Source organism: Dreissena polymorpha, chromosome 5 (genome assembly GCF_020536995.1).
Source record: "Dreissena polymorpha isolate Duluth1 chromosome 5, UMN_Dpol_1.0, whole genome shotgun sequence".
Lineage (NCBI taxonomy): Eukaryota > Metazoa > Mollusca > Bivalvia > Myida > Dreissenidae > Dreissena > Dreissena polymorpha.
Window position 1 is genome coordinate 47,808,678 of NC_068359.1, and position 13,575 is coordinate 47,822,252.

Consider the following 13,575-nt stretch of genomic DNA (forward strand, 5'->3'; position numbering starts at 1 on the left):
TCAAAGCAAGTTAAGTTATTAAGGACTAAGTTATAAGCATTCTATTTCTTACTTTAGAGTTTCAGATATAAAATAATATATTTCGACAACATATACGATACACAACATAAAATAGGAAAATGAATGCAACTGTCGGTAATGCTCATGGAAAGATTGCTTCGCGTTTCTGCTTTACTCTATGGCTAGTTCTCCCTCCCCCCTTCTTACGATATTGAAAATAGTGAAACAGGAAGTGCAATTGCCATATCTTATGCTCCTTTGACTCACACTTGCTTATAGTGTGGCCATCAAATTGACGTTCCATGAGTCACGTACCTCAAAGAAACTAGCATGTTGCATATTTACAATTAATTTTCAAGCGAAGTAAACCACTCCAAGCAGGAAATCGATGTACTTTATATAAATCATCGACACTTTTGTTGCTATAATAATGCAGGGGAGGATGACATATCTTAGGGGCCTTTTCACGTTATGATAAATTGACAAAATTGGACCTTAATCCGCAGAATTAAGAGATTTCATTATGGCACAGAGATTCCATTATTTACACGGGCTAATCAAGGACGACACTTTCTGTTTGTATTATTACTGTATTAAAGGAAGTCTCTTGAGGTCTTCCAAACGAAAATCCAGGTCAGGCAGAATGTGTTGTCCCTGATTGGTTTGTGCAGATTGCACAAGCTAACCTGGGACGACATTTTACGCTGATGTATTAAGCCCGTTCGTAGAACGCGGCTCTAATAATGAACCTTAAAATAAAGTGCCAGGTAATGATAAAGCCTTAAACCAAAACTGCTAAACATAAATGTAAAGTTTTCTTTGTTATATTTTCAAGGATATCTATCTTTTCGAAGCCAAATATCTCGATCAGAGCCATAGATTAATATTGGCAAGACTGTGCGGTCATATAGTTTAAGGGTAAGGTCAATGGGCAGGCTCTGCATTGTTTGCATGTGTGTATAAGAGGTGCATTGCTTTTTTTGCTTGTTCAGCTAGATGTTTCCTGGCATAAAGGAAGGAACCATTGCTAGATAGTTATGTCTAGGTAGTGATAACGGTCGGTAATCTCGATAGGATTGTTGCCTAGTTTAAAATTGAAGTTATGTAATTGTCTTGCACCGAATATTATAATTTGAGTTTTGTTTAAATTTACTTGTAGATACCAGCTATCTCAGTAGTTCTAAAAAATGTCTAGACTGTTTTGAAAAACGGTTTTTTAGTTTGATAGGATAACTGTGTCGTCAGCATAGAGAAGGACAAGAAGGATAGGAGATAGATTAAGGGGATGTGTAAGCTCTATGCCAATCGAGCCAATAAGATGAACATTTGTTTGTAAGTCATTAACAAAAGATGAAAAGAGTAACGGTGATAATTGTTCTCATTGTCTTACGCCTACTTCTGAAATAATGGGCTCGGATATATTACCGTTTGCAGAAATGCTTGTTTTTAAATGTTGTACATATGTTTAATCAATTGCAGAAATTTTCAATTAATATCAAGTTTGAGTAGTCTATGCCAAAGGGCAGCATGCCATACTTTATCGAAAGCTTGTGAAAAATCTATAAAGGAACAGACACGTTTATGTTTCTCTTTTTCAGAATTTTTATAAGTGAAGTGTTAAGTGAAGATAAATTGCATAGAAGGTTGTTCAGTCTGTTGCTCGTGTCGGTTGGGAATATTGAATTTGTGTGATTTAATCGGTCGTCAGTGATGGTGATGGTGTTAAATTCTTTGATATGATTGTAAAACTCTTGTATTATTGGTGTGTTGTTATTCCCCGCCATAGGCGGAGGGATATTGTTTTGGCGTTGTCCGTCCGTCCGTCTTTCCGTCCGTCCGTCCGGCAACTTTGTGTCCGGAGCCATATCTTGGAAGTGCTTTGGTGGATTTCATTGAAACTTGGTATGAGTATATATATCGATAAGAGGATAATACACGCCAAATGGCATTGTACACCATCTGTTAATAACGGAGTTATGGCCCTTTGTATCTTGAAAAAAATGCTTTTTTTGTGTCCGGAGCCATATCTTGGAAGTGCTTTGGCGGATTTCATTGAAACTTGGTATGACTATACATATGGATGATGTACGCCAAATGGCATTGTACACCATCGGTTAATAACGGAGTTATGGTCCTTTGTATCTCGAAAAAATGCTTTTTTGAGTGTCAAATATAACACTTTTGTGTCCAGAAGCATATTGGCGGGGGATATCAATTCAACGAATTTGCTTGTTAACCTTAGTTTTGGGCTTACGTTTGTTTACAAAAGATCAGTATTGCTTAGGTTTTTTTCGTCAATGTCACGAAGTTTGTTTGTACTTGTTTGTTATTTTCTTTGATGTAGTCATTTATTTTTCGCTTATATTGTTTACTAGCGTTAGTCATTCTTAATTTCTTGTCTTGATATATATTGTTTGTGTATTCATTTTTAGCGTTGTCATAAATAGTGATCGTTTTAAAATATGAAAGATTAATTTCGTAGCAAGTTTCGCTTGAGAAAGTATGCATACTGTGCTTTGGTAGTCTAGAAAGTTAGTTACTGCTGAAGTACAACTGCTTGAAATCTTTATAATTCGGTTAAGCGGATTAATACATCAAATCAGTTCTAATACAACCTTCGAGACAGATATTAAATGTGTATTACGCTTTTTGAAGGAATACTCAGGAAATGTCAGATTGAAAACTGCTGCTTTAGAATTTATTAAACACATGTATGTGTTACACAATTCAATCCGATCATTTTATTGTTTGCGAAAACAAATGAAAACAAAAACTACAAAATGTTGTTAACAGCAAAATTATGAGTCGTTTTCGATATTCCTTAAATACGGATGTAGTTTTTAGTTGCTTAGACGTGGCTTCATCTTCAAGCGGCAGATCGATTGTTGGAGAATGTGGAGAGGAGGTTTCACGGCAAGGTCAAGGCTGTTTGTTGATGTTGGGATCTTAAGGGGAATGCTTATATGATATCATACAACACCGACAACGGATTCACTAAATTGCCATTCGCATTCTGTGTCAGTTATTTAAGGCAAGAATGGTATTGCACTCCTTTCATATTATTGTTTGAAATGAATCGGAATACATGTACCACTGAAGATGAAAGTGGCATGGAGAACCTACAGATAAAAACAATGGATGGACAGCGCTGAGGTGGATGCTGGTCCATTTCTATATTATCTGCAGTATCTCACGTATAGAACACTCGGTGAACGTGACAAACAGCTTCATGCTTTGAGAGTCTTGAAGTCGTATATATTTGATATAAGAAATCACACCAACCTGTACCACACAGAGACTGCAGTGAACTTGCTGGGGCATTGCTGTGAAAAGGAAGAGGACTATGAAGGGGCATTACATTACTACGAACTGTCGTTGAGAAGGCGGGATGCAAACAATGCTGCTAACTGGCACGTTCGGCATGTTCTGCGTCTAATAAATGGTTAAAAATAAAATATAAATATGTTGATTGGGCACGACTTTCAAACATGAACTATAAAGGCATTTTAGGATAAAATATGTGATCAGTTATTTTGTAATGTTTATGAATTCAATGATATTATAAAATATAAGGTAACGAAGAGCATTTGGCACTACAATTATAAATATTAATCTAACATTTATATCCATTTGAAAAATAGGTATGAGTCCACCAAGTTTCATAAACCGGTGTATGGTATAAATTTTATTTCATCATTTTCAAAACAAATAAAAAACAAGGTGTACAGTACTTACAATCTTCCATGAATACTGAGGATTTTTGACAACAATAAAATGATTTGATATAATCATGTGTTATTACCTTGAATACTGAACATGCATGAATATAGTATGAAAGCAATGCATGAATTAGTAAAGCATAAATTGATTCTTTTCTAGATTACCTGAGCAATAAATTATTATGCTGACCAATTTTCCGACTTGCTCAAATAATACATTAAATAAATAACTCGAAAACAATAAAATACAAATTTTTGAAATTCTTTTATCTGTATTCACCCTTTTACAATTGACCTATTTGAGTAGTAGTGTGCTTTCAAAAAGTGAAAAGACGAATCCTTAATCAATATTGTGTAACCTCAAAACAGACATTTCATGGCTGTTTTTGTTAAAACATAACTTATATGCGTACATTTTCTACCCTTTTTGCTGAGCGAACAAGCGACCCATATACTCGTTTAATTATCGGATCTGAGCATTGGCGCACAGAATTTTGCTAACACATTAACAATTATCCGCATTCCAGAAAGAGCTCGTTATTATTCCTCAACGCTTAATAATTATGTTCTCATCGGATTTGAATCAATTTGAGAAGTAACCACTGGGATCTAAAATTTGCAGATACTGTAAAGATTGACAGCCCCAGCGCAGGATACAATAGCTGTGTATTATAGATAATTTGCTTGTGTATTCAGAACTTGAAATGAGTGAGTGAGTTGCGTAGTACGCAACGAGTTAATGAGACGAGATTCAACAAGTGAGACGCGACTAGACCACAAACGGCAATAGGTGGCAAGTCGAATGAGACGAGACTATTGCAAGCACACGAGTAAGACAACGAAATTGAGCGACCATTTAATGAGTGTGGAGAGTGAGTTCAAGGCAAGACGAGATAGACGAGTGAAATAAGGTTGTGAGTGCAACGTCGAGAGAGATAAGCGAGTGTGTGTACCATATGAGTAAGTGTTAACACGAAGAGAAAATCTTTACGACCCATTAAAAAAGAACAGTTTATGACTTATACAAGTTGCACAACATGAATGCGACTTGACCAGTTACACATGTGAAGTCAGTGCGACGAGACGATTGGCACTAGCGAACGTTATAAGACGAGTTACAAGAGCCGTTTGATACGTTATGAGAGATGAGTGAGTGAACGACTTACACGAGTGAGTGATTGAGAAAAGTGAGGGAATGATAAGAATAAATATCACGACTTCAACGCGTGATTAACTTACATTATTGAGAGGGATGGGTTACTGACACGAGTGAGTGATTGACACGAGTAAGAGAGAGAAAGAAACGAGCGAGTAGAACTAGAATTTGTGATTCTTGAAAGTGAAACGATCAAGATACACAAGTGGGTTAATGATACGAGTCATTTTCGCGAGAGTAGAACAAAAAGAGACAACTGAGTAAGGCAAGTGAGTGAGTGAGGAGCACCAGTGAGGCAAGTGGTTGTAACAAGAAGAGTAAAGGAGGCGAGTGTAACTTTTCGCGTATGACAATTAGATACGAATGAGACTAGACAAGTGAGATGAGAGAATTCAGACGAGTGACGGAGATAGAGACAAGTTTGGTGATTTGGTGGCTTGAACTAGACTTGACGAGTGACTGAGGGAGACAAATGAGTCGGGGAGAAGAGTGAATGATTGAGGCATGTGAGTTATGGAGACGATTGAGTGTGGGGGCAATTGTGGGGGTAAGAGAATCCAAAACACACATTTCAGTTTCCCCTTAGTGGTATGAAAGAGCCTGTAAATATATTTTTACAAAGTTATTGCGATCAGTAACTAATGCTTCCAACAATGAAACGTCGCTAAAATGGGTTATGTTGGTTTTATATATAAAAAAGGCATGAACATTGGAGGTATGGTGCGAATATATTATGCATAACAATTGCACAAAAATGACAAAGTAACAACTAATAATGTAGCTTTTGTTGCTCAAATGACGTTGTTGAGCTGCAATTCAAATTTAAACAAAGATTTTACTACTTTAAATAAGTTATCATAAGACAATACGTGCAAATGCAATACTTTTTAAAAGGCATTAAATTATATTTATAAACTATGACAAAAACCCTTAAATCCCGGAAAATGTAATAGGTCATTACCAAACATAAATCGAAGCATTACACCTTAAACACGTGGACTTCTCCCGTTTTGAATATATTTTTGCACTATACCAATAAGATCGATAATAAAAATCGCTCATATTTTTAATAAAGTATAATATTAACAATTGTGTTACATATCAATGTTTAATTAATGATTTAAATCCATGTTATGAAACCGGTATCCCGTCTGCATTTCACTTCTGTGTTTATATTGTATGCATTTTCAACGTTATCTGTATGGTCTGTGTTTTCTAGCGTACGATATTTAAATAGAAGAAAAACGCAGACGCAACGGAATCAAACAGTGCCGTGAAATAAGCAAGGAAATAATAACTCATTAATTTTAGCAAATATTGTTTTTTAATGTCTATTATTTGTAATACGACAAGAATATAAGTATATGTCTCACCTCCTACAAAAATGAAGCAATCCGATTGGCTTATATATGATAATACAAAAAATCAGATTTACAAGTGAAGCGCATCTTATCAATTTGTAATAAACGATTTAAATCCAGTTTATGAAACCAGTATCCCGTCTTCATGTTCCTTCTTTGTTCATATCGTATGTGTTTGCCAACGAAATGTTGTCCGTGTTCCGTTATTTGCTCTTGACTGTTGATTATCTGCAAAAAAAAATGTTTCAAATCCAAATTGTTTTACTATTCTGTAATCTTCAAAGTTTAAATGATTGACATACCTAATATTACGACTAAATATCAAATTTAAAGTAAGTCTTTATCGATTTGCTATTTTGATATAAATTATTTGAGCCCTTGGTTGTAAAAAGTAATGCAAGTAACTCAATTGTGTGAATAAATTTTCAAAAACTCAATAAACAACGTGTAATAAAAACCAATCAAAACACAATTCCATGTCTTTTATGAACAAATGCTTTTCATACAACTACAACATGATTTACGTGCTCCTAGAGTACGCTTGCTGTCATTGACATCAAAATTGATGTTAACATCACGACCGTTAAGTCAAAGGCCGTTAATAAAAAAAAAGTCAAAGGAAGTTAGAAAAAAACATAGGCACGAGAATATTGCAAATATTCGCGTCTGGTGTGTGCTTGAAAACGTCGTACCAAGTGTTTCGGTGATATTTGAAGCCGATTCCGCGTGGCACTTGTAAAACGTGTACGTTACTTTACGGTAACGTCACTGTCATTACTGTGGTGTACTTTGACGTAAGTATTGTATAAATCTTACTAAAACTTGAAACATATGTAAGGATATATGTCCATATACTGCATGTTGTCGCTGAACCTCCAAGTGACGTCCTTAACATAAGAACTAACGTTAAAGTTTTACGATCGATCGTATGTAATAAGGGTATTGTTCTGATCATTGGAACTGGAGCCCAATTGATGCCTCTCGATGAGCGCTAAACAGGTCAAATTTCGTTGCAGTATTCCGATGTTTGTTTGCGGACAACAGATAAATGACCACTGGTTAAACATTACCTTGAGGTCAAATGGGTTGTACAGGCATGATGGCGGTTGTAAGTCATGTGGATAGTAACACTACAACGAATATGAGCATTCACCTCTCGTGTTGGCGGTAACTTATCAAGTTAAGTGAGCGGTTACCATTCATGTGGCCAGTTTTTAGTAGTGTGGGTCGTTACCAGTCAGGTTGGAATTTTTAGACAGGTTCGCGGTTTCAAGGCAGGTATGCAGTTTACAGTTAGGAGGGCAGTTTACAGCCAATCATGTGTACGTCCTAAGACTACGAGGTAATTGTGCGGTTAGATTGTTTCTAGGCCGATAGGGCTGTTCGAACGCAGATTGTCTCTTTCAAGGCATAAGGATGGTAACGAAAAAGATTTGCGATTTCAATGCAGATTTGCGGTTCCAGGTTGACGGAAGGTCACCACTCTGAGTCTCATTTTGGCGGACACCGGTCATGTGGGCAAATACCAGACAGGTCGATGGAGTGCGATAACCAGGCAGAGGCTCTTGCGAGGCAGATGGGTGGTTACCAGGTGGTTACTGGACTGGATTGTGGTTACCGAGCACGAGGCAATTAGGCGGCTAACCGGAGGAAGTACAGTTCACAGAGGTTACCATCCAAACGGGTTTCTTCAATGAAGAAGGGCGGTTCCCGTGTAAATGGGTGGTTTCACAGCAGGAGGGTTTTCCAGGTAGACGGACGGTTGCCATTTAGGAGGATGGTAATCAGGCAGACGGGTTGTTACAAAGCAGGTTGGAATTAACCAAGCAGGTAGTTAGTTACCAGGCATGATGGTGTCTAACAGGATGATGGGCAGTCATCAGACAGACGGGTAACCATGCAGGCGGCATGTTACCAAGTAGGTTGGTCCTTACCATCAAGCGGGTGGTTACAAGTAAGGCGGGTAGTTACAAGGCATATAGGCGGATTTCAGGCATTTTGGCCGTTAGCAGACCTCTGGACGGGTATGAAACAGGTGAGATTATGGCGAAAAAATTGGTTTGCATTACGAAATAAATCCGTTGATTTTGAAGGTTGTTATTAAACATTTAAAATCGGAAAAAAACATCGCAACGAAATTAGCTGCAACGTAGACGTAAGCTGAGTTTCGACAAATATATTTTATCAAAAGAAACTGTTGTTTTGTTTTTCATTGTACATATACATTTGAACACAGAATAAAAAAAACTATATAATCTACTGGGAAGGGCCCTGATTCAGCGAAAACTGGTTGTGGTCAAAATTCTTAAGAGAAGTTAAACCACAAGCTTCAGGGGGACTACATACCTTTTAAAGGTTTAAAACACACAAAGGGCCATATTTCTGTCAAAACTCCTTGCAGCCAAAGTATCTTACATCACGAACACATCAAGAGCATTCAACAATAAAAGTTTGAGCGAGATCCACCCAGCACTTAATGAAAAATGTTGGGAGTACATAGTCTATGGTGGTAGATACAGAAAAAGGGCAATAATCATGCCAAAACACGTCGCAGCCAAAATTGCTTTCCTTAAGGTCATCAAGACAATAAGGCCATTAAAATGTGAAAGCTTAAGCAAGATTCACCTTGCAGTTTAACATAAATTGAATACACAAGCATCAGGGGATATTTTTAAAGGTGAAAAAACTGGCTAGGGCCATAATTCTGCCAAAAGTCGTCGCAGCCGAAGATTCTTTGAAAACAATCATCTACACCTAGAGGTCGTTTAACAGTAAAAGTTTTAGCGAGATCCACTCAGTGGTTCAAGAGGTTTCAATACACAAGTTTCGGGACGTAGGTACAGACGGACGGGTGTACTGCTTCATGCCTCTCACTCCGTGTGTGTGTGCGTGTGTGGGGGGTCATATTTAAAACAAGAGGGCCTGAAAGGCCCAAAGTCGCTCACCTGAGATAAAAAGAAATGACCTGTTCTTTGCAGCCCAAGATATCAACAGAACAAATGTTCTAACCATGTTACATGAAGAATGAACAACAAATGGCCCCCTGGCGGCCATGTTTTTCAACAGACCTGAACCATTTTTGAACTCGTCCAAGATATCATTGGGTCAAATCTTCTGACAAAGTTTCGTGAAGATCCGAAAATAAATGTGGCTTCTACAGTGTTAACAAGGCAAATATTCATGACGCACAACAGAAGACAGACAATTGACAAAAGGCGATCACAAAATGTCACAATGAGCAAAACTATTATGCTCATAAAGATTGTCACCATGTTTGAAGATGATATTATTAAAACTAATTGAGTAAACTAAATCAAGATATGATAACAACATCTGTACTCAGCAAGTGTCATTCAGATTGAACTTAAAATGTGACTAAAAGTATTCACAATGTTTCACTATAAACAACTGTAGACATACAAAAAAACTACCACCCCCCTGAGAGCCTTCTTTTCAAACAAATATAAAATATTTTCAGACTCACTTTGCAATTATATTTCCAATTAAAAAAATCAATAATTCCGTTGTAAAACACAAATCTTTGATATTCACACACAAAAAATTCAGACCTCATCAATAAACTGTGTGCCTCAAAAATTATATCTCCTCTTATCGTTGGTGCCACACATCAAAGAAATAGCACAACAAGATATCAATTTGCTGATCTAAAAATAGAACAACAAGGTTCACTCAGAGATGTGTATTGATTTGTGCTCAGGCAGCTGATAAGGGTCAGTTGGAGTAATTAAGTGTGCATTCATGATTGGAATTCAAACAATTCAAGTTATTAACAGTTTTTTCTCCCTTACGTAATTGTCTGCAAAATTATTTTTTGAAAATATTTAACTAGAGTGTAAACAAGGTTTTACTGAAGCAATATAAGTAAAAATGCCCCGCCCCCTAAGGGCCATGTTGTTCAACCAACCCAAACCATTTTAAACTTGTCCAATATATAATTAAGATGAAATTGTCCAATATATAATTAAGATGAATCTTCTGACAAAGTTTCATGAAGATCGAACAATAAATGTGTCCTCTAATGTGTTAACAAGGTTTTACAAAAGCCATTTATAGCCATATAAGAAAAAATGCACCGCCCCCTGGCGGCCATGTTTTTCAAGCAACTGGAACCATTTTCAAACATGTCCAAGATATCATTGGGAAAAATCTTCTGACCAAGTTTCATGATAATCGGACAATAAATGTGGCCTCTAGAGTGTTAACAAGGTTTTTACCAGAGCGAAATAAGGAAAAATGGCCCGCCCCCTTGGTGGCCTTGTTTTTCAACCAATCGATACCATTACCAAACTAATCCAAGATATCATTGTGACAAATCTTCTGACCAAGTTTCATGAAGATCGCACAATAAATGTGGCCTCTAGAGTGTTAACAAGGTTTTACAAAAGCCATATAAGAAAAAAAGTCCCGCCCCCTGGTGGCCATGTTTTTAAAGCAACCGGAACCATTTTCGAACTCGTCCAAGATATTCTTGGGACAAACCTTCAGACCAAGTTTCATGATGATTGGAAAATAAATGTTGCCTCTAGAGTGTTAACAAGGTTTTACTATAGACATATCAGAAAAAATGCCCCGTCCCCTGGCGGCCATGTTTTCCAACCAACTAGCATCATGTTCGAACTCCTCCAAGATATTAGTGGGGTGAATTTTCTGATCAAGTTTCATTCAGAATGAATAATAAATGTGGCCTCTAGAGTGTTAACAATATTTTACAAAAGCCATATATATCCATATAAGGAAAAATGCCCCGCCTCTTGGCAGCCATGTTTTTCAAGCAAACGTAACCATTGTCTACCTCATCCAAGATATCATTGATCAGAGGGCAATCTTCTGACCAAATTTCATCAAGATTGGACAATAAATGTGGCCTCTAGAGTGTTAACATGGTTTTACTATAGCCATATAAGGAAAAATGCCCCGCCCCCTGGCGGCCATGTTTTTCAACCAATTGGCATCGTTTTCTAAATTATCCAACATATTATTGGGAAGAATCTTTTTACCAAGGAAGATTGAACGATAAATGTGGCCCCTAGAGTGCTAACAATGTCTTACTATTGCCATTTATAGCCATATAAGGAAAAATGCCCCGCCCCTTGGCAGCCATGTTTTTCAAGAAAACGTAACTATGTTCTAACTCATCCAAGAAAAAATTGACACCAATCTTCTGACCAAATTCATGAAGATTGGACAGTAACTGTGGCATCTAGAGTGTTAACACGGTTTTACTATAGCCATATAAGGAAAAATACCCCGCCCCCTTGACGGCCATGTTTTTCAAACAACAGGAACCATTTCCAAACTCATCCATGATATAATTGGAACAAATCTTCTGAACAGGTTTTATGAAGATCGGACAATAAATGTGGCCTCTAGAGTGTTAACAAGTTTTTACAAAAGCCAGATATAGCCATATAAAAACAAGAGGGCCTGAAAGGCCCAAAGTCGCTCACCTGAGATAACAAGATATAATTGGGACAAATCTTCTGACCAAGTTTCATGAAGATCGGAAAATAAATGTTGCCTCTAGAGTGTTTACAAGGTTTTACTTTAGCCATATAAGGAAAAATGTCCCGCCCCCTGGCAGCCATGTTTTTCAACCAACCGGCATCATTTTTTAACTCTTCCTTCTGATATATAATTAAGATGAACTTGTCCAATATATAATTAAGATGAATCTTCTGACAAAGTTTCATGAAGATCGGAAAATAAATGTGACCTCTAAAGTGTTAACAAGGTTTTACTATAGCCATATAAGGAAAAATGCCCCGCCCCTTGGAAGGTTTTTCAAGCAAACATAATTATCTTCGAACTCAGCCAAGATATCATTGAGACCAATCTTCTGACCAAGTTTCATGAAGATTAGACAATGAATGAGGCCTCTAGAGTGTTAACAGGGTTTTACTAGAGCCATATATAGCCATATATATAAGGAAACATTCCCCGCCCCTGGTGGCCATGTTTTTTAAGCAACCAAGACCATTTTCGAATTCATCCAAGATATTATTAAGACAAATCTTCTGACCAAGTTTCATGAAGATGGGAAAATAAATGTGGCCTCTAGAGTGTTAACAAGGTTTTACTATAGCCATATAAGGAAAAATGCCCCGCTCCCTGGCGGCCATGTTTTTCAACCAACTGGCAACATTTTCGAACTCGTCCCAGATATTATTGGGATGAATCTTCTGACAAAGGTTCATGAAGATTGGACAATAAATGTGGCCTCTAGAGTGTTAACAAGATTTTACTATAGCCATATAAGGAAAAATGCCCCGCCCCTTGGCAGCCATGTTCTTCAAGCAAAGGTTACCATTTTTTAACTAATCCAAGATATCATTGGGACAAATCTTCTGACCAAGTTTTATGAAGATCGAAAAATAAATGTGGTCTCTAGAGTATTAACAAGGTTTTACTATAGCCATATAAGGAAAAATTCCCCGCCCCCTGGCGGCCATGTTTTTCAACCAACCGGCATCATTTTCGAACTCTTCCAAGATATTATTGGGATAAAGCTTCTGACCAAGTTTCATGAAGATCAGACGATAAATGTCGCCTCTAGTGTTAACAAGATTTTACTATAGCCATATATAGCCATATAAGGAAAAATGCCCCGCTCCTTGGCAGCCATGTTTTTCAAGCAAACGTAACCATTTTCGAAAGCATACAAGATATCATTGAGACAAATCTTTTGACCAAATTTCATGAAGATTAGACAATAAATGTGGCCTCTACAGTGTTAACAAGGTTTTACTATAGCCATATCAGGAAAAATGCCCCGCCCCCTGGCGGCCACGTTTTTCAACCAACTGGCATCATTTTCAAACTCATTCAAAACATTATTTGGACGAATCTTCTTACCAAGTTTCATGAAGATTGGACAATAACTGTGGCCTCTAGAGTGTTAACAAGGTTTTACTATAGCCATATATAGCCTTATAAGGATAAATGCCCCGCCCCTTTTTCAAGCAAACGTAACCATTTTCGAACTCACCCAAGATATCATTGAGACCAATCTTCTGACAAAATTTCATTCAGATTGGACAATAAATGTGGCCTCTAGAGTATTAACAAGGCAAATGTTGACGCCGCACAACAGACGACGCACGACGGACAAAAGGTGATCACAAAAGCTCACCATGAGCTCATTGTGCTCAGGTGAGCTAACGAAAATATTATTTTATTATAGCGTTTTTTTTAACGCTATAACCGGTTCGTAATAAAAACATCCTCTTTATGAATTGAGGTCATTATACAGGATACCTCAACCATAAAATCAATAAGGCGTATTTAAAACGGAGATACGGGACTTTGAATTGATGTTTGA